The sequence below is a fragment of the Gadus macrocephalus genome, chromosome 17, assembly GCF_031168955.1.
Source record: "Gadus macrocephalus chromosome 17, ASM3116895v1".
Classification (NCBI taxonomy): domain Eukaryota; kingdom Metazoa; phylum Chordata; class Actinopteri; order Gadiformes; family Gadidae; genus Gadus; species Gadus macrocephalus.
In genome coordinates, this window is record NC_082398.1 from 2,521,859 (window position 1) to 2,544,488 (window position 22,630).

The 22,630-nt window shown below is 49.3% G+C and overlaps 2 long non-coding RNA genes across 2 annotated transcripts in view; one reads left to right on the forward strand and one right to left on the reverse strand.

Moving 5' to 3' along the window:
• The window catches only part of LOC132445631 (uncharacterized), a 225,607-nt gene that overhangs the window by 72,273 nt on the left and 130,704 nt on the right, over positions 1 to 22,630 (reverse strand). The window lies entirely within an intron of this gene.
• The window catches only part of LOC132475760 (uncharacterized), a 46,137-nt gene continuing 29,870 nt past the window's right edge, over positions 6,364 to 22,630 (forward strand). The window contains exon 1 of the long non-coding RNA XR_009529981.1: positions 6,364 to 7,336. This is a non-coding gene — a long non-coding RNA (uncharacterized LOC132475760). The remainder of the gene's footprint in view (positions 7,337 to 22,630) is intronic.

Consider the following 22,630-nt stretch of genomic DNA (forward strand, 5'->3'; position numbering starts at 1 on the left):
GTGCTGTTTTCTGTGTGTTTGACAGCAGAGCTGATGGCTTCCATTCTGCATTAGTTGGTTGACTGACCTGTGTGTGTGTGTGTGTGTGTGTGTGTGTGTGTGTGTGTGTGTGTGTGTGTGTGTGTGTGTGTGTGTGTGTGTGTGTGTGTGTGTGTGTGTGTGTGTGTGTGTGTGTGTGTGTGTGTGTGGACCGTGGAATGAGCCAAGTGCCAGTACTGTCGTCAGAAAGTGGTATCAATCCTCGAGGGATATGTGGACTGTATGATGCATCCCAACAGATGCACACACACACAGATGGAGAGAATAGGTAATGGCTGGATAATGGTGGTTTGCTCGAGAGACAGAGAGAGGGTAAGGGTGACACCTGGTTCACATATGTTCAGTGACTGGATTAAACCTCCCAACCTAGGCTCAGTCCACACAATTCGTTTTGAAGCCATACCCCCCCCCCCCCCACAAACCCCACACCCCTAAATAAACCACACACACCTTTAAAGCACTCTTACTGTAAATTGGACGCAGATGTAAGTCAAGGGGGCACTTTTGATTAACCAGAGAGAGAGAGAAGGAGAGTGGAAGAGAAAGAAACTAAACTGCCATTTTTATGGCCGTTTAATTTGAAACAATTAAGATATTACGGCACGGCGGAATCAGCCTGTAGACTGACAGCTGGGAACCATCCCATAAAGCCCTGGGCCTGTGAATGAGACACCTTTGCTATGCATTGTTCCATGCTTCCTACCTCCCCCTCCTCTTCCTCCTGCTCCGCCTCCACCTCCTCTCTGTGTTTTCTTTCACGGTAAAGCCTGTCACTTTGGGGCACGTTTGCCTGAATAGGTGCACCTTCGCCTGCTGTAGCCGATCACTTCAGCAGCTCGTAAACATGCCACTTGGCTGATGGCAGAACTCATCCAAATTTCAACCGGACTGAATGGAAGGAAATGTGCACAGGAAGATATTCACCCTGCCGGATGTGTGTGTGCGTCTGTGTGCGTCTGCGTGTGTGTGTGTCTATTTAGTGTCTTGTTTTGTTTTTATATGCCATGTTTTATAGCAGATTTGAATTTATAGCGTTGGATGCATGAATCATCAGTCAGGTGGGAAAGAGATGGAGGTAGAGAGGCTTGTAGTAGCATAAGCCACCTACAGGGGGCAGCAGATGGCAGGCCCACGACGTTTGTGTAACGCAACAGAGGCAGTGCCCTAAATGAACTGCTCATCCTAGTACTTAACGCGTTATGTCATTTTACATTACATATCGTTCCATTTTTTTTCCAGTATTAAACAATACTTTTGTGGTGTAGTGTGTACATGTTGGGACTACTGGAATAATGAGAGGTGAAGTGGAGTGAATGGGGCCGTGTAAATGTCATGTTCACCACATCTGTGTTCCTGTTGCTAGGCGTATTTGTGGGTGTCCCTCGCCTGGGGGAAACTCTCGAGGTTGCTTCAGAGTTTGGACCCGGCGGTTACAAATTCATAAATGTTGAGTCAGCATAACCACCATAACTCCCATTATTTCCTCCCACACAGTGTCCCAGGAAACCAAATAACTGTTTGTTAGAAACTACACAACCACATAATACCGTATTATATCCTTGTTCCTACTGTTATATATATGTCATTGTCTCTTCACGTGATATTAGGCTGATGATTTACTACTAACTGAACCACTAGCAAGCTGCCTATAACGTCGACTAACTACCATTAGCTTCAATGGTACCCAGGCAGCCATCTATCAACTGCCACCAACTGTTTCAAGGGGTAACAATAAGCTTGCTAAACACAAACTAATCGGCATGCACCCCCTTGTGTCAGTGTTTTGGATATTTTGGCTGCTGATTTGGTGACAGTATAGCCGGCTTTGCTTAGGTTGACACAGCAAGCGCTATATCTGTGAAAAGAAAAGCCTTTAGAAGACAATGAGCTAGACTTACAAAAGTAATACGTTTCTCATGAACCCTGGACTGTAAATAGGAGGGGTGCAACGCAAACAATGCTGCGATCAATCGGCCACCACAGGAGGGATCCCATGAAGAAACGCTGTCTGGTGTCGCTTTAAAAAAGTTAAAGAGAAGGTGTGTGTGTGTGTGGGAGAGAGACTTATGTGGTGTGTGCCCTTTATTGGCTTTGGGAAAAGAGTGAAAGACCTGGAGAATAGGTGTTCTTGAAAAGGTGTGTGTGTGTGTGTCAATCAATTGTGTGTGTTGGGGGCGGGACGTGTGGGTCGTTGCACCAATGAATGAGTAGGGGAGAGGGAGGGAGGGAGGGAGGGGGAAGAGGCCATTGAGGAAGTTTTCAGGATGAGAGGGACGAGGCATCGGGGAAGAGGGAGCGGGAGAAAACGAGGAGTAGATTGACGAAAGGATGAGAGGAGTTGAAGGAGAATATATCCCTTACTAGTCAGCCCCAACCATACCTTTTAATTCTGGCCTGTCTGTCAGTCAAGAGGTTGCCTGTCGTAGACACTCTCTCTCATTAGGAGAACCCCAACCCGGATACGCTCACTCCCCTCGTTGATGAACCTAATCGCCCATGAGCTCCATCACACCCGATAACCATCGCTAAGGCGGAACCAGAACCACGCCGCTCTCAGCTTTTCTACCGTCCACCGCCGTAATAAGGTGATATTGACTGTTGATGACTCAGCACTTTCACAAAAAAAAAGATGACTAAGCGCACTACTCGTATATGGAGTTCCTGCGAATGGCGTCACAGTTAATTAGTTGTGTAGCAGTCCAGTTTCCTCTCGCTCTACCCTTTGTCTGCCCTTTGGTGCGTTTGCAGTCGGCGTGATACTATCTGCTGGCAGTAAGCCTCGTTTGTGAGTGTTGTTGGCTTGAATATTATGCAAATAAATGGGCCAGTCGGATTGCTTTGTTTTGTTTCTGTTATGTTTGCTTTGGTAGATATAATGTCCATTGCATTTATTTTTTTGGGACCTTTTTATTTTCACTCGTCAACAGCGATGTAATGAACTATTCCAATCAAATTATAGTTCTGTTTTAATTAACATGCAACAACAAAAAATAACAATTGCAAAAACCATTAAAAAAAAAAACAGCGACCTTTAATCACGATGGAAACCTGTAAATCAGCGGTTGACTTATTGTAGTAATTGCATCCACAACCATCAACCTTTTCTCTTCTTGCTTCAAATTTTCTGCCGAATCTGGTATGGACAGCTGTCATGCATCCATTTCAAAAGCATTCGTAGGGCCCGAATCGGCCTCAAGTTGGCCCCGTGATGGATCCATGAACTGCAAGGTGGTAATGCCTTTTGCCCTGGGCCTACGAGCCCTCCGTTGGCAGGCTTAGTCTCCGGGTATTTAGGCCACCCCCATGGTTTACAGACCTCCTCTGCGAGTCAAACAAAGCCGTCTGGCGTTCCACCTGTAAATGAACCACTTCCTTTCCAGATCCTTTGCCGAGTGGAACCATAATTATAGCAATCAATCTTCGCTCACATTTTACGATCCCCGCGAGCCCATAAAATTTGATGTTGTCTTCCTTGTGTACCTTGGACCCAACAGCTATCGAGTGCTTTAATTTCCCCCATTTTTTTTAATTAACTGGGGGTGGGGAGGGGGCGGCGGGGGGGGGGGGGGGGGGGGGGGGTGTCGTGGAGAAAGACTGTACTCTTCACCATTCATCACGCTTGACAGATTCTCAGAGAAGGGGAGAACCATCAGGCTGATCACAACCACAGTCTGTGCGTTTCACACTTTCGTTGTCGGTTTCCAATTCCTCCCAAGCGCCGGTGAAGCCGCCATGTCTGGATCACCTTGTGGCCCACGGCGTTCCCCCCCCCCCCCCCCCAGCCCATCTCTGCTCTCCCACCCGCTCAGATAGCTTCCATAAACAAGTCAATCTCGGTGGGTCTCGACACGTTAGCTTAAGATTTATCCTCTTAGGAGCGAGATTGTCATCCCGGAGAACGCGGGGTCTCGCTTGAAGGGGGAAATTAATTTTACAATGAGTGGTTAACCTGATCAGGAGGCTTGGGGGAACGGGGGGGATGTTAACCCTTTCGCTGTGAGAAACTTTGAAGAAACGGTGCTCTGTTTACACTCGACACTCTCCCCGATCTTTGCTTGATTTTTTTATCAGACGACGTGTGACGGTCGCAGTTGTCTTAAGGGGAACGCACGTGCGGAGAGGAATGTCGTAACTGGCAGCCATTTGTAAAGTAGCCTTATTGTTTCAGGAGTGCCCAGGTATGCCCCTTCGGGCTGTGCAGTCAAAGGTTCACGCCGACGGATCGGTGGCGTGCTCATAGCACACCTGACAAACATCGGACGTGAAATTGACAATTCGGTATTCGCAATTATCAATTAGCCCCCGAGCCGGACATGTCTCGGTGAAGTTGTTCCCAAACCTAAAACCGAATGCCAAGAGAAGGAAAATTCCCACTGAGCATTACTGTCAGTCCTCGCAACCCACTAGTGTTAAATTGATGCACCAGGATTTGGATTAAGTTACTGTGTTTCTCACCTCAGGCAGTTCATCAATGGAATGGAGCTAGGAACTTAGGTGAAAAACTTAAGACATCTTTTCCACTGGAAACAAAGAGATTGATTTTCTGAACTGTTGCACTTATTTTCAGTGCATCTTAATCTAAAACGAACACATACTGTACAGAGAGGATATAGTCTGGCGGTGCCAGGTTTGATTTTTACAGACACTTTAATGGCAAGAATATATATGCGATCTGGCCCAACTAGACCATAGCAGACATGCATAGTTGAAGAAGTTAATTCCATAGTACACTTCCTCACTCCGACCCATCATCAATAATGGGAAAATGTAAGAAGATGGACCTCCTTAAACACATGCGATCACAGATGAATGGCAAATTGATTCACTTTTACTTCACGGAGGAGAGAGAGAGAGAGAGAGAGAGAGCACTGCATACACTGTTCTTCTGCTGCGCGGGGTACTGTGTCTCCATGAAGGACAGTCTTACTTTATGGACTTCCAGCACTGCAAGGTGGCAAAGTTCAGCCCGATAGGCCAGCGAGGCACCCTTCTGATGAATCTCGGTGCACCCTCATTCATCCAGAAGTGCTGCTGTACGTGCCTACCTGGGCCTGGGCCAAGAATAGGAAGAATAACAACCAAGGAAATTAATTCTACACTGTAGATTGTTCTTGTGTGTGTATCATCAAATGAGACATACATATGTTTACGTTAGATTCATTTCCTATCAGCAAACAATTATCTAAATCCCCATATAGTGAATAAAGACAAGATGCTTGCAGGCAAGTAGCAGGTAGGTGCCGGGGGTTGGGGCATTTCCCCCCAAGAAGGGCAACAGGTCGGCTGTGGGGTTCAAACTCAGTCCTTTTTGGCTGAGAGTCGGAGCATTCAAACTAGTGAAACATCCTGCCTACTGTTATCTCCCTCAAAGGCTCAAACATGTACACACATGCATGCATCCGCTTGCTGTTTGCTTCTGTGTGGGCCGGTCCGCACGTCTACTCCCGCCATTCCACAAAGGTCAGGGGTTATTCATTTAGAGAATGTCAGTGGGCTTAAAGATTAAGAAAAACACATTTGTTGCCATCGAGAGTCGGCAATTGATCAGCCTTGATATTTGATGGTCTACGTTGGGAGGCTGTGAATTTAGGACACGGCTTAACTTTTTCAAACATCCAAAATAGCGAAAGCACAGACCACCTTTGACCCGTTCTCCTGAGGACAACAACAACTTTTTTCCTTTCTCCAACTCCATTTTGCTGCACAATCAAAGGCAGCGCTTCGAAACATGGCCAGATATTCCTCCCACGACCATAGTCAGCAATCAAAGGCAGTGCATAACCAACCAGCGGTGTCATCAAGCGAGCCCATTGTTCAACCCTACATACAACACTTTCCGTTGTTGTTTTGCCCCTGAGCCAGGCAGGGCTCAGTCGTGGGATCAGATCCGGCCCTTAAAAGATTCCACGCAAGATAATTGTGTGTTTTATGAATCCATCGGCGCACGTTCAGGGTGAGTTTGAAGCGAGCGAGACATGTGATCCGATGTGCGCCCGTGCCTTAATGGCCCATTGTTAGGCTGCGTGCGGGGTTTGTGACAAGCTGTTCGTTCCAACATATGCGGTGGCTGTCGCAAAGCGATTTCTGGGCGGCACAGGAACCATTGTGCACCCTGGTCCATGGCCGTGGGGCACTGTTACCTTTGTGTTGTTTGTTTTGGGTTTGAACCCCCCAGTTGGACGTGTTGCACTAGACGGTATTGTTCCGTCAGCGTTCGGTCAAGGCACACGTTTTTTGGGCTTTGGGGAAATTTCACAGCGGGATCATGCAATAATTTTGACTGATTTTTGCTTGTTGGGTAACGACATGGCTCTTGCCCACACACACACACACACACACACACACACACACACACACACACACACACACACACACACACACACACACACACACACACACACACACACACCACTCTCACACACACCACACAACACACACCACACAACACACACCACACACACACACACACACACACACACACACACACACACACACACACACACACACACACACACACACACACACACACACACACACACACACTTGAAGTCTCGAGAAACACATATCATCTGAAAATAATGACTGGCCATTTGCCTCTCTCCCGACACCACGCACACACACATGAAAAACCAACAAATGCTCGACCGCAAACGACACAACTCTCACTTCAACGTGGATGTCCAAGTGCACATTCCTGTACTGCACTGAAGGCACTGGGCTCGATGGCAAAGTTGAACGCTATTGAGTTCGACGGTGGGTTTTGTTGAGTGACGTCACCCCCCCTCCAACCCCAGTCTTTCGGTTTCTCTGCGAGAGACGGGCCAGTGTGTGTGTAGGGGTCTCGGAGTGAGAGCGGTAGAGAGGGAGTGAGTGAGTGAGTGAGAGAGAGAGAGGGAGGGAGAGGGAGATGCGTCCCCACCACCACAGCGCAGCACGCAAACACCAGTGTACAGACTGAGTCTCCTCTCCGCGTTGTATTGTGAAGTCTCAGCTAGAGGGGCGACCGACGAGCGGGAGATATACACACATCACCACCACCACCACCGGCCACCACATGTTTTCGCCGTCAGACACCCTCGTCCTCTCATACAGTGTCGACTACCATCCAGAAGAGACTATTATTTTCTAGACAGAGAGAGAGAACTCAAGGAAAGAGTCGCCGGAGAGAGCGCAGCGAGACGGGAGCGCAGTGGACGGATATATGGCCACGACTCGCCTGTCATACTGGATGTAAAAGTCGCGATTATTTCTGCGAGAATCGAGTTCAAAACCTGATCGCGAAGATGCTGACACTAAGGTAAGACTTGGTTCTGTTTGACGTCGGAAGCTTTTTAAGCTATTTATTTTAGACACACGTCAAATAAAGTGGATGCCGCAGTGATTTCAGGTGTCCATGCGTAAAGGGACAAGTTTTTTTTAAATGTTCAGGCTGCAAAACCCCTCAACGAAATTAATATTATTTATGGCATTCGGGACGGTGGGCTTTTGTCTCCGATCATCCTATAGAGGGTCTTCGTTAGGATGAAACATTACGCGCGTTTGGATAGCGCGTAATCACATAATGGCACGGTGTTAATGTCGGCGTTTTTTTTTCTTAATCATTGCAAATAACTACAATTCCACCTTGATGTGTGTGTGTGTGTGTGTGTGTGTGTGTGTGTGTGTGTGTGTGTGTGTGTGTGTGTGTGTGTGTGTGTGTGTGTGTGTGTGTGTGTGTGTGTGTGTGTGTGTGTGTGTGTGTGTGTGTGTGTGTGTGTGTGTGTGTGTGTGCGTGCGTGCGTGCGTTTGTAGTCTGCGTGTAGTCTGTGGCACATTTAGGGAATAGAAGTGTCTCAGAAAACTCCGGAAAAAATTATCTCCCGATCGCCTCACTCACACCACACAAACAGATTTCTCCAATATTGTCGCTTCATTTGTTATGTGATCGTATGTATTTCTTCCGCTGACGTTTGCAATGCTGAATTAATTAATTATGATCTCGGACTACATCGAGATTTATTTGATCACCTTGTCCACTCATCCAAACGGACCGTCAGGCTGTGATGTGGAGTGGGTTCCGCTTTGCGCAATATAAACGCCGTGTCTCCAACTCCCCCGTGAGACACTGTTGTATTTGTGGATCGTTTTTATAGGTTCGCGGTTGTGATTTGGGCTTTTAATAGTCTCCCTTTGGTCTCCCCTGAGGATGACGCTCGGCGTTCAAGACGCAAAAAAAAAAACAGACGCACACCTATTCACTGGGTCTCCATTCAATCAGTCGTGAATGTGTTTTTTCCCCCTCTTGTTTCTTCATGGTTGAGGTTTTTCTGCCGGGCTGCGCATATTACCTGTGTTCAATGTGCAACTCAGGCCACTAGGGGACTGTCGGTTCTCTGGTGATTTAGGGGAATGCAGTATTGAGGGGGTACAAGTCAAGGAGGAAGAGCTTTGGATGTGACACACACACACACACACACACACACACACACACACACACACACACACACACACACACACACACACACACACACACACACACACACACACACACACACACACACACACACACACACACAGAGACAGACAGACAGACTTTTGTACTGTTGTACACATAGCCGTTCTATATCATATAAGAAGCTGCTTGCTGTAGTGATGTGTACGCATTTACATCCTCCTTTTATCAAATGGTTAGGTATGTCACGCATACGGTGGGCAGCCATGCACTGGACTGGGGTACTGTAGTGTTTAAATTGCCCAACGACAGAAAGCCAATGTGTGTGTGTGTGTGTGTGTGTGTGTGTGTGTGTGTGTGTGTGTGTGTGTGTTTGTGTGTGTGTGTGTGTGTGTGTCTGAGTTTGCGGCCACCCAGCAGTCCGTGGGAGCCCAGCCCTCCATCTAGCCCTGCCTTCCATGTTTTACAGCTCGGGCAATTAAGCACTCGCCCCAATTTCACCACGGCGCAATTAACGCTGTCAGCGTCCGTTCGATTTCCAATTTTGCTGCCGAGAAAAAAAGAGGTGCGTGTGTGTGCGTGTATCTGGTGAAGGCCTTTAGACGTCTCCATCCAAACGACGGTAAACAGAGCAGAGATGTTGGCCTTCTGAAAGGGGGGTGGTGGGAGGGGCTGGGGAGCCATGGGCTGTGGCAGGCACTTCCATCTCCAACAGCTGGTGCTGAAAAGCCTCCTAAAGCCTCCCAGAGAGTGGAGGAGTTTCCTCTGCGTATAGTTTTTCAATCACAGAGCTAACGACAAACCAAAATATTGACACACCCCGAATTATGTAAATAAATCCTAACGTTGGAGAATTTGGGCCCGATTTAAGGCACATTTGAGTTGTGTTTTTCATAGCCTCACTTTGATATAATTGAACTACTTTATTTATTTAGCGAGACATCTGCCTTTCATGTTCGCAAAAAAGGAAAACAGAGTTCGACTGTGCCTTCAGCTCATGGTGTCGCATACATTGTGTGGATTGCACACAGCCATGCAACCACCGAGTCATATTAATAGACGATAGTCATGCATCCTCCTCAACACCTCTCTCTCTCTCTCTGTCTCTGTCTCTGTCTCTGTCTCTCTCTCCGTCTCTCTCTCTCTCTCTCTCTCTCTCTCTGTCTCTGTCTCTGTCTCTGTCCCTCTCTCCGTCTCTCTCTCTCTCTCTCTCTCTCTCTCTCTCTCTCTCTCTCTCTCTCTCTCTCTCTCTCTCTCTCTCTCTCTCTCTCTCTGTCTCTCTCTGTCTCTCTCACTGCTCCTGTCCAATTACATCCGAGCAGCTCTCACTCTGACTCACTGGGACCTTTCCAAAAGTGGGAAACACGAGCAAATTTAGAAAATAAATATATATATATATATGTAAAACCCACACAGTCACTGTGGATGTGTTTACACTATTTAATTGTGTGTGTGTGTGTGTGCGTGAGCCTGAAAAGGTACACACAATGGGAACGTGTCCGTGTGTGTGGGGGTGTTTGTGTGCCTGAGAAGGTGCACACAATGGGAGTGTGTGTGTGTGTGTGTGTGTGTGTGTGTGTGTGTGTGTGTGTGTGTGTGTGTGTGTGTGTGTGTGTGTGTGTGTGTGTGTGTGTGTGTGTGTGTGTGTGTGTGTGTGTGCTCGCTCGCTGCTGTGCTTCAGGAATGCCAAGGCCAGGCCCTCCATTACGAGTGCGGAATGAGAAATCAACACTTACATTACAAAAAATGGATACGTAAACACAGGGGCACGCAATTATAGTGCGCCGGGGTGTTAGAACTGGTAGATGGAGTGCCAATGGGTCTGCAAGCAATCACAACCACCCCCCCCCCCCCTTCTCCTTAGCGAAGTGGCCCTATGTAATCCAGTGGGTGTAATCTTATTTTATGCCCAGCGAACTGGGGGCCTTAACAACCAGCCAGTGGCTGGCAGGCTGAGTGGGTGGCTGGGGCGAGGCGTGGGGGAAGCTTGACTGCAGAGGTCATGCTGAAAAGCACACTGCTGAGAGAGAGGGCGAGAGAGAGAGAGGGAGAGGGAGAGAGACTGGGACAATGATAGAGACTGGGACGATTTGGGAGAGAGAGGGCGAGCGTGCACTGAGAGACTGGGACAATGAGGGAAGGAGTGAGAGGGCGAGTGAGCATTAAGGGACTGGGCGATGAGGGAGAGAGAGGGCGAGCGAGCATTGAGAGACTGGGACGATGAGAGAGAGAGAGAGGGCGAGCGAGCATTAAGGGACTGGGACGATGAGGGAGAGAGAGGGCGAGCGAGCATTAAGGGACTGGGACGATGAGGGGGAGAGAGGGCGAGCGAGCACTGAGAGACTGGGACGATGAGGGAGAGAGAGAGAGGGCGAGCGAGCATTAAGGGACTGGGGAGATGAAGGAGAGAGAGAGAGGGCGAGCGAGCATTAAGGGACTGGGACGATGAGAGAGAGAGAGGGCGAGCGAGCATTGAGAGACTGGGACGATGTGGGAGAGAGAGGGCGAGCGAGCACTGAGAGACTGGGACTATGAAGGAGAGAGAGGGCGAGCGAGCACTGAGAGACTGGAACGATGAGGGAGAGAGAGTGTGGGGAGATGATGAATCTGACGACGGTGTACATTTGGCCGTATGTTGACAGACGCGTGTGGATGCGTGTGCATATGTGCCATTTTTTTCCTTCTCCTGCCCTGGCGGGAACACCAAATGGTAAACGTGCCACGTACCATAGTCAATAGTGTGTCTGTATCCACACATGCGCAATTATTCATACTTACACCGTATCCGCACTTTTGCTGTGTGCACACGTGGGTCTCTTCCTGGGTCTGTGTGGAAAGTGCAGAGTGGTTGGATGAGTGCTTTCGGTGGTGGTGGTTGTGGGTGGGGGTGTGTGTCGGTGAGTGCGTGTGTGCGCCTCCACCACTGGGCTCACAAACACACTTCAGCGGGGCCCGACGTGATGCGTTGTGACAAATGAGAAAGCAGTTTGATTTCGCAGAACACTGAGCCGCACCGCGGCATAATGAAGTGATCATGACTTTACCCTTGGTTCACTTTGGCCCCAGTCCCATGGAGTCCCTCTTTCTCCCCCCCTCCTCTCTCTCTCTCTCTCTCTCTCTCTCTCTCTCTCTCTCTCTCTCTCACTCACACTCACACTCACACACACACACACACACACACACACACACACAACCCCCAACCCGCCCCATTCAATTGCTCCACTCACTTATTTACTTGGCAAGCATTTCCTAGCCTAACCTTACTGCATAACCATCGTCAAGGGTGGGTTGGCTGTTAAGAACTACAGCTATGGGGCATCGGCTTCACAGATATGGGGGCGGACTAGGGAGGACCAGGCCTGTTACGGCCGCTGCTGGAACTTCACTTTTTTGGGTATTGACATTCGAGTTTAACGCGTGGCCCGGAGGTAATAATAAGAAGACTGCTTTTCTTCACGCCCAGGCAAGAATCAGCTCGGCTGTCCGTCACCCGACTGTCAGGGCTGGAAAGCGGAGCCCTGCCTGGTTGCGTGCGGTCGCGGGGGGGGGGGGGGGGGGGGGGTTGGGACACCATATAGGTGCATCACAAGAAATGAATGTCCGTATAGCCATGGCTGCTCTCGTTGCTTCTTGTTCAGCCCCACTATCTTCGACTCTCCCGGCGTTCGTTCCGTTCGTTTACCTGGGGGTGGGTCTGTCTTTGGTTTGGGATGTTCGTCCCCTTCGGCGTTGGTTCTTCATTCCCGCTCCCCAGTATCCATATCGCGTCTCGTCATCTGCTCCAGGGGCGTCTGACGCCGTCCGTCTGTCTGTCCGAACAGAGGACAGACAGAGTGTCTCTGTCTGTCGAGCGGACAGACAGTGTGTCTGAGCGGACAGACTCTCTGTCTGTGGCGTGGGTCAATGCCGGGGCCTGTAGACCCAGCAGCAGGGCACGCCGTGGTTTAAAAGGCGTGTCAGCAGGCCATGGTGCTACGGAGGGGCCACGGGCTAAATGTATACAGGGTGGGGGGGGGGGGGGGGGGGTGGCAGGGGGAGAGACGGATTGACATGATACGCTCCCCCCCCCCCACGAACAGCTGTCCACTGCGCGCATATTGCATTTCAGGAGGTATGATGAACGCTACATGTGTGCGTTGCGCGCTTTCACAAAGCCATCCCTGTGTGTGTGTGTGTGTGTGTGTGTGTGTGTGTGTGTGTGTGTGTGTGTGTGTGTGTGTGTGTGTGTGTGTGTGTGTGTGTGTGTGTGTGTGTGTGTGTGTGTGTGTGTGTGTGTGTGTGTGGAGGGGGGCGGAGTCAAGGGTGGGTGGGATACGGATCTGAATTGGGGTCAACAGTACTGGCAGAAGAATTCTGCCCTTGACCTTCAGCTCAGACCCCCCTACCCTGCCCCCCCATCCCCTCCTACCACTGGCTCCAGCGACCGCCGCTGGCTCTTAGGGAAGCGTCTGCAGTGGGCGGGAAACCTAATGAGACAGATTAATAATCCTGCTTGCCAGGACACTGGGCCAGCTCGGAGTGTGACTAGCAGAGGCCCGAAGGCGGGCGGAAAATAAGGCGGAGGAGAGAAGGTGGCTCGACTATACTTTAAAGGTTTTCATTTTCTGCTTGTGTTGTAACCCCAAATATTATTATTCTTTTATAAACCCCCGCTTTCCATTATCTCGCTTCCGCTAATCGGTAATTTGGGGAGGGGCGGGCGGGTGGGGTGTGAGAGAGAGAGAGAAAGAGGGAGAGAGAGAGAGAGAGAGAGAGAGAGAGAACGAGAGAGTGAGTAAGAGAGCGAGAGGGGAAAAGAAAGAGGGAAAGTGAGTGAGTGCGGGGAGAATTCACAGAGGTTCATTTGAATAACCAGCAGAATGAGGGGATGTGAAAAAGGAGAGAGAGAGAAAAAACATTAAAGCGGGTCGGATGAAATGGAATTGGCGTCTGGCTCTGCGCATTCATGTCACACGGCTTTATCAAATTATTTCCACAATAGCGACCCCACTAGTGATGGAATTTCAATTAAAGTATGACAGTTTTTAGAATGTGTTTTTGCCGGAGAGTGAGAGAGAGAGAGAGCGAGAGAGAGACAAAGAGAGAGATACTGGAAGAAAGAGCAAGACCAGAGAGTGAGTGAGTGAGAGCAGAGAGTGAGAGAGGAGGTGTGTTATGGTGTGAGTCTGTAGAAGAGCTTGAGCTGGTCTATTTTCCAGTCTATATTTTCAGTATATGAGCAGTGCATTCTTGCCCCCTTGCCCACTCCCTGAATACACACACACACACACACACACACACACACACACACACACACACACACACACACACCATTGCCTCATCTCAACTGCATTTGTTGTGAGACCACTCAAACGGGCCGGTGTTGGAAAATAAAGATATAAAGGCTCTTCAAGGCAAGAGATTCAAGAACGTTGGTGTTTTTTGGTGGATCGAGCGGTACTCCGCTAGACGGCCGCCTGTGGTGGATAATTACACATAGAGAGGTGGTGAATAGAAAGGTGAGGCAGAAGGGTGAAACTGATAGGTGCATAGGAGTGTTGCTCCACTTACAGCGGCCGCCGGGCTTGTAAACGGGTTAAACGGCGGCCAATTATGACCCTTGTAAATAGTGTCAGGACCGAAGTCTGAAATACACTTGGGCAGGGATGGACGAAAACAACCCCGGACGGACCCAATCACAACACGCAGACAGACACAGATACACTGTGCTTGGGTTCTGTCCTTTTGGCCTTCATCGACCACGGACGTGATTTGGGCTAAACGGAATGGTGAAAAATTAAACACTGCAACTTCCGTAGGATAGAATAACCTCATTTATTTTATTTTATGATTTAAAAATGTTTCCTCTGTAATCCCATTCTTGACACAGTGCAGCCGTTCTGTCTAGATGGGTAGAGACTTCTGGAAATGTTTGTGTACAGAGTCTAAATAATACAACAGAGTGTAAATAATGTTTGTTTTTTTACTTCCAATATAACTGTATGGCAGTTGGCCTGTCTGTTTTTGCATTATGTACCCAATGATACGACCCCCTCTCACTCTCTATCTTTCTCTCTCTCTCTCTCTCTCTCTCTCTCTCTCTCTCTCTCTCTCTCTCTCTCTCTCTCGCTTCCTCTTTCACTCTCTCTCTCTCTCTTTCTTTCTCACTCTCTTTTTTTCATTCTGCAATTATAGCTGGACGCTTTGACGAAGCCAGGCGGAACTAAAATGACTTTTCATGTCCGGTATAATGACGGCCATTTGGAAAGGGACAGAGAGGGAGAGCGAGCGAGAACGGCTGTGCTTACAGGAGAGAGAGAAAGAGAGGAGAGAGAGAGAGAGGGGATTGGAGGGGGGGGGGGGGGGGGGGGGGGGGGGGGGGGTCGGAGAGAGATGGGCAAAGGGGGGACAATCAGTGTATGATAATGGCTTAGGTCACCTCTGCTTACGACTAGCCGGCACAAACCAACTGTCTCTGGCTCTCTGTCATTCCACATGACGGAACCCCCCCCTCCCCTCCCCGTGCCCCCCTGAGCCCGGTCTGATCTCAGTGGAAGGTTCTGGAAGCCTTCAGAGCCTTCTGGAGCCTTCTCTGTCTATCCCCGTATGTCTCTCTCTCTCTCTCTCTCTCTCTCGCTCTCCATATCGCAGCCTTCCTTGGCTTGCTCGCGGCTCTGCGGGTCATAAGATGAATTGCGTGTGGAAACATCTTGCGGTCCTTCGGCTGTTGACCAGCGCGGCTGAAAGGGGCCATAGGGCCGTCGCCTAGGTTAGCATCGAGCTATCCTTCACGCCGCCACCCACCCATTTAGCAGGCTTCTCCCAGCCAACCAGTCCCCGACACACTAATAAGGCCCAGAGAGCGGTGGCTTGGAGATACAGCGGCGGATGCCTGGAAGCCATGTGTCGCTAATCTATTATTTAGTCTCTCGCGGGGAGGTTGGTCTCAAGAATTTCATGCATGCATTTTGCAAAGCAAATGGTAGCCGGAGGGGGGGGGGGGGGACGACGACATGGAGGGTCGGTACGGTGGCGGGGGCGATGAGCAGCACAGCGTTAGACATTAACGCCAGCCGCAGTATTTACTTGTTCCGCCTCGCTCAACCCTGACAGCGTCGTAAAAAGCACAACGTCTTCGGGTTTGGTTGGTTTTTAGTTTTTTTTGTTTAGTTTTCTTACACCGCCGTTGTCATCTGGTTTCTTACTGACTCGACTCTCGTAGTAAAAAAAAAAAAAGACAATACTCTTCAGTTTTATGCCGACGCTGACACCTCGCCTCACAACAGCCCTCCCCTTTGTTTGTTTCTCGCGGGCTGCCCTTCCGTTCGATCACTGTCTGCGTTTGTTTACGTTGACGTGTGAAGGTTGCGTCTTCAAGGCGGTCGGCGCTAACGCGATGTGTAATACGCACGCCCCTATACTTTTAAGCACTTTCTCTAGGACATTTGGCCTACCTTGGGGATCCAACAGGGTACCTTTTGGCTGACTGTCAAGACAGCCTCAGGCGGGCACTATCCCTCTGCCCTATCCTCTATAGACTATACCCTCACTTTTCATGTATATTTTAGGAAAGTATTTCAGAGGGGATTCGGGAGTTGCATCACAGTGCTATATTTATACAAGCACCAGCGAGCAGACAAGACGCATTATATTTAGTCTGGTATTTTTCAACGGCTTCCCAGGCATTGCGCTGGCACTTTTAAAAGCATGCATTCCTCGGCAGTCATCACATATTTGTAGACGTTGCTCCACCCCTGGATTAGAAGGCGGTTTCCACCCCGGCGATAGTCTTACACATCATCAAATAAGGCTCTCGGAGTGCTAAGTACACATTCAGTTCATTACAGCCCCTTCAGAGTCCAATCGGGAATTAAAACTATATTTGGCCGTGACATACCAGCCAATGTACGCCGACATTCCCCCACACTGGGTATACATAGATGGGGAAGCTTCTGTCGCCCGGGTGATTGGCACACTAAGGTTACACCCCAAGATCAAGCAGAAAGGATTAAGATATTAGGCCTGTCTTTGCGTTCCGGGTCTACAGTAAATACAATGTGTGTGCCGCTTACGGGTCCGGCTGAGTTGCGACACGTGTTTCTATAGGTTGATGAACACGGGTTTGTCCGTCCGTAGCGCAATAAAAACATGCATAAGCACCGCCTATTTTTGTATTCGGCCAGCAGCAGCACATATAAATAGTTGTATTCCCCTGCGTGGTGATGGCGTTATGTCTATTGCAGCTGGAAGAGGTCCATTCAAATCCCACGTCCAATGTCAATAGAGAAACAAACGGCAAGGGAAATATGCGCGCCATTCAGGACAGACCGCACAGGCAGCCCACACAACTCAACACGTTGGGATCTACAGGTGCGGGGGCTTTTCTGAGGACCGCAGGCCCTCCATGAACCCCGGCGGCCCCCCTCCTTAATGAGCAGCCGGGGGCCTTCCTCAGGTGAAGGGAAAGGCCAAAGGCAGACATTAGGTGTGGAGCAACAGGGCCCTGTCTCCCCCCCCCCCTCCTCCCCTCCGCCCTGGCCCTCACCACACACACACAGTGAGATAATCCCACAGCCTAACCTATATCTTGTCCTTGCATGTGTTCCACGGCCTAAAGAAACATTCCATGGGCCCTTAACGGCACTGGAGTCACGGCTGGTGGGTTTGCGTGCGTGTGTGCGTGTTTGTGTGTGTGTTCGCGTGTGTGTGTGTTCGCGTTTGCATGAGTGGGGGAAAGGGAAGCTGTATGTGTGTGTGTGTCTGTGGGAAAGAGTTGCTGTGTGTGTGTGTGTGTGTGTGTGTGTGTGTGTGTGTGTGTGTGTGTGTGTGTGTGTGTGTGTGTGTGTGTGTGTGTGTGTGTGTGTGTGTGTGTGTGTGTGTGTCTGAGGGAAAGGGAGATTGTGTGTGTGCTGTGTGTGAAAGTGTGCATGGAATGTGTGAGCATGGCCCTCTCTCTTTACCAACCTGTGAAAGTTCAACAGAACTCTGTTCTTGAGTTACGTGCCTTAAAGCAGGCGAATTACCCAAAGATCAGAAGATTAGTCTTCCAAGAAGTGGTCCACTTTCACACGTTTGCGTTACCATATGTTTCCGAAGTAGAAACGTTGCGGGAAAGAACAGAAGGACAATATAGTCTGAGGGGGGGGGGGGGGGGGGGGGGGGGGGGCGAAGGCATGCTAGAACATTCCTTATAGGCCACATTGATTGGGCTGTAGCTGAGCAAGGTTATTTCTGAGTGTCATTCCACAGACTGAAAGCCCGCCTTAGGTTTGCGCAAGCAGATAAATTGTGTCTGAGGCGCTTTTTATAGAGTAATATCAAAGAGAAGGCTAATTTAAAACGCGCAGCCGAAGAAAAGGATGTAAAATTAATAGAAGTCGAGATTTAGATTTTGATTCCATGGCTGTCGCCTGTCAGGCTTTTTAATATTGCAAATTGATTTTCCCTTCCCCACGTTTGGCCTCCACGCCCATCACAAGCGTGAGAAGAAACAGCTAGAGTGTGTGTGTGTTTGTGTGTGTGTGTGTCAGTATGTGTGTGTGTATGTGTGCGTACATGCCCACATTTCCACATACTAAACTCCATTCCAACACACTGATAGCAGCAAAAAAAAAAGACAACCTACAAAAACAAAACAAACAGCAAACGACACAACGACTTCCATCTTCTCTTCCTCCATTTGTTCTGCTCCTCTGTTCCTCGTTCCCATTTAACTATCCTCTCTCTGAGTGTGTGTGTTCATATGTGTGTGTTGGAGTCCTTTCCATCCATCCATTGTGACGATCTGAAACACAACAATGCCGGGTAGAGGAGGTGATCTCCTGCGTTGTTTATCCTGCCGCGCCGGGAAATTAGCGTGCGTCGCTCTATTGTAGCCTTTTGTTTATAGGTTATTCGTTGTTTATTCCCCCCCCCCCTCCCAAAAAGGCCAGCTTTTTTATGGACCCCACGATGATTGAAAACAAAAACAAAAACGGGTTTGCACTTCACACCGTGGCGATGAACCTGATGGCACATAGACTCTTATATGAGCTAGTTATTATGGCAATAAACCGCCATAAAACAAGGCAGGCTCGTGTACAGGGTGCAGATCAACCCGGCCTCTTGCGTCATTCCCCTTTGGAAAGATGTGTTATGAAAAAAAGGGCATGGCATTTATTTACTTCCTCCACCACCCCCCCTGAGACAAGCAAGCTGACATACAAGTGACAATGCAGGGGAATGAATAGCTGGGTGTAAATGGGCGACAAAAGGGGGGTCTTGTTAGGTGGACGGGAGGACATTCTGTGTTGTCAGTGCGTGACCTTTTCGTCCCGTCCCCGCTGAATACTGGGCCTCGTTTCGTCAATATGGCGCGTTGCTCTGTGCGCCCCCCCCCCCCACCCCCTCGCATCCTGCCCCCTCTTCTTTGTGCTTTTCATGTATATGCCATCTGTAACAACTACATGACTCCTTGGGTTGTGTGTCACCCGCGACACACGCACGCACAAATACACACATTCACACGATGCGGCGTGCACATAGCCCGCATACGAGCACACGCACCCGCACACAAATAGCACACAGATACACATAATCACACATGCGTGCACACACACAAACAACCACACACACAATTATAGAACAGGATGAAAGGGAAGGAAAAAGGAGAAACATAAGGGGTGGAAAGAGGGAGGTTGCCAAAGCAAAGAGAAGAGGTGAAAGGGAGGTGTGTGTGAGGGAGAGATACCACTTTATTCCTGAATTGTGTTCTGGGCTCGTCCCTATGGACTTCATTACCCATGAGTCGTGGGGAATCTCACTTGTTTGTTTTCAGAAACACCAGCAAGGCGTTTGTAGTTTCTTTCATGTCTTGCCCCAGTGTCCAGTTGATATCAGATCGCTTCTCCATGTCTGCTTCTGTGTGTCACAGTGAGGTCTGTTTAACGTACTCTTCTTCATTGTGTGTTGTCATGCTTATCAGTGGCAATATATGGTTCGAGACGTGGTGCCTCACGATACTGGTTCAAAAACGCTACCGTCATGCTTTTAATCTGTAATATCAAGCATAATTAGCCTTTACCCGCAATCCATTCATGACAGAAATTCACTTCCTCAAGCTGCTTTCCTTTTACATTGAAACAAGTCACCGCGACAAGGAATTATAAATATGTATATTAAGATTACTAAAAATATCTATTCATGAAAGCCAACCACCCCCTCCCCATAATGCAGCTGAAATACTTGCACATCAAGCTTTCCAGAGCACTCGAGTTCATTAATTCTCAGGGTGAAAATCTACAGCATTTCGGCATAAAAACACAGCAGTCAAGAGGTGATTATCTTTGGAAATTAGCTTCCTCGTTTAAGGGCTGTGTGGATGCAGATGCCTGGCTTCAATGGAAGCCTATTATTCCAAACGACTCTCATTAAGTCACAGTGAAATAAAGCAAGCTGGGGAAGCACTTAAATAAAGTAAGATCTTTCAGATCAACCGCGATGGAATCGCTAGCAGGGAAACGATGCCGTCTTTATTGGGAGCGACGACGTGAGCGGGAACGATGCGCAACCAAAGTGCCCGGGCTGAAAGGGGAAAATTGTACTGCCGCAACTTTACGCCTTTCACGGCTTTTGAGCGACGCTCCTGCTTTTGTCTTTGCGCTGAAAGCCGAAAGGATCCGGCACTACCTCCACCGTGTTTGATCGGAGCGTTAACGCGGAGCACCGGGAGCCACAGCTGTGCTTTCAGTTCCCCGTCCTCCAGCAGCAACGCCCCGCCGATCACACGCTCCTTTGAATGGGCTCCGTCGTAAGCAGCTCTGCTCTAATAGCCAAAGCTGGTGGTTCTCGTCGGACGGGGCTCAGACGCTAATGTGACTCAGCAGTGAGCCGGCGTTCCAGGCGCTGTCGGCCTCGGATCCGTGCGAGCGCTTGTCAAAATAAAAATCCATTCTTCCTCTGTCGCCGTCCACTGGTTTATTTTGTCATCTGCTGCAATCTATCGCCGGGACTTGTTGTTTTCGTTCCTCTTTCCTTTTTGCACACGGCTTGCTGCTGTCACATCTCCCATGCATTTAGCCGTCGTTGCCAGAGGCACTCGTGACGTCTTGGCAGATGATTGCTGTTGGTCGCCTGCCAGCCCCACACTTGTGAGGGCCCATGCCATCGAATTCCCCTCTCGCCCATTACACAGCGTTTCAGCCTCAAGTGTTCAATAACGGCAGCGGAGGGAGTCGGAGGAGCGAGCGAGGCTGGGTGTGTGCGAGGTGTAGCGGGGGAAGTTGTAGTGCGGGGTTGAGGTGGAGGAGGCCTCGTCAGATGGACCCTTGTGTCACCCCAGACTGTGATATTGATGGTTGTCAGGGTTTCCCAGGGCTCGGTGACACAGCAAGAGGGTCTTTTATTGAGTTCCAGATCAGAAAGTGCCGCCCATCTCACTTCCCACATCTTCCAGCCCACTGTTTTTTCCGTCTGCACATGCAGACAGCACACGTGACACGCAACACGCGTGTTGCGACACGCACTCTCGCACACATGCGCCCGGTCGACGCCGTGTGCGTCTTCTGCATGTGGTATCCCTGGTTTATCGCCGCTGTATGATAACCTCCACCGTACAGATTTGTGTGATTCATATCCTGTTTGGCCAAGGCACTAAACATCAGTAGGCGGCACCAAATGATGGAACGCACACATTAAAATTCGATCTCCTGCATCAGTACATCCAGCACTGGTCAGGACTACAGCTATAAATTGCCGGCCATTATTTTCGATTAACCACGCTGACACCGCGGGGCCCGTCGGCCTGCTTCCCGCTCTCTCTCCCTCGTTGTCGCGGGCGCCTCCGCCATATTTTCCCGTGGCGTTTCATTTCAGATTGTCCTACGGCGCGATAACGCGGCGACCGGTGAACCCTGAGACACCAGCCGCAAGGCGATCTTATTAATGGAGCGCTGGTGAGAATGGAGTGGACGTCCGGCCTCTTCTGTGGCGTCTCGCTCTCCGGGTCCGTCCCTCCCCAGGCCTGAAGAGCACAGCCATCATGGAAGGTGCAAGGGGGCCCTGACGAGATAATTCATCACGCTTGAGCCAGAGGAGATCCAGGCAGACACAAAAGGGCTGTTCCTGTGGCCTGTGTTGTGATTGAACAGATATTGCTGTTTAATGGCTTTCAGTTGGCATTCATGAAAATATTGTTTCTTTTTTTTGTTTTTATGGATCAAACTGATCGAATATACATTTATTTGTTTCAGATTTAAACTAATTATCGATTTTTTTTAAGCGAGTTAGGTCCCTGTTGTGGCCACAATGTCTCAACTATTAGCCAGCTTGCCTCAAGGGAAACAGATACCTAACTGACAAACTGTTTTCCTTCATTTTGATATTGACACTCACTAAAGCAGTGACCTGACACCACTCCACAGACAGCCACCCTGGCCTGAATCTCTTATCTTCTGAATACACTCACGCCAAGCGGCCCCGAGTGGTTTGGAAATGTGAAAATGATCCGACAGCAAACGCCTTGTTGTGACTGCGTCAGATTGTTTCGTCTAAGCAGCGAGTACTCTCTCCCTGCCCTTTAATGAGTTTATTGATAATCAATGTTCCCATCTTGCAAGACTCCAAAGCCCTGACCCAACGATGGCCCCGTAGACGGTTGGAGTGAGTGAGTGGGACAGGCGCCGTCTTGTTTTCACCCAGCGTCCACCGGAACAGACGTTTAATGGAAGCACTTATCAGGCGACTTAAATACAGTAACGAGGTTCATTTGGGAGGAATTATGGACATATTGTTGATGATCAACAATTGCCAACCATCCTCAAACTGGCAGAACTATTTGCAATGCACATTTATTTTTTATTTTTCGCTTGCCTTCACAGCATGTAACTGATGATATTGTGTTGTTGATATTTCGGGAAATGGCTATTGTTGAGTTTTGCGTCTGTCAGTTGGGCGTTATCAACTGATTGGCAGACTGACAGAAGCTGTCTGCTGTTGGCATCAGTTGCCTCCCCCATGGCAGAAGATAAGCAAGCGAGTCCAAACTATGATTGTTATCTCTTTTATTTTCTTACAATCATATTTGGCTTGTTTTTATTAGTTTCTCTATGGAGTCTGCCTCCAGGAAACATTTTTTATTGGCGTTGTCCAAAAAACTAAATCTCCTCACTGCTTGATTCCCTGTCGATCGAGGCCTTTCAACAG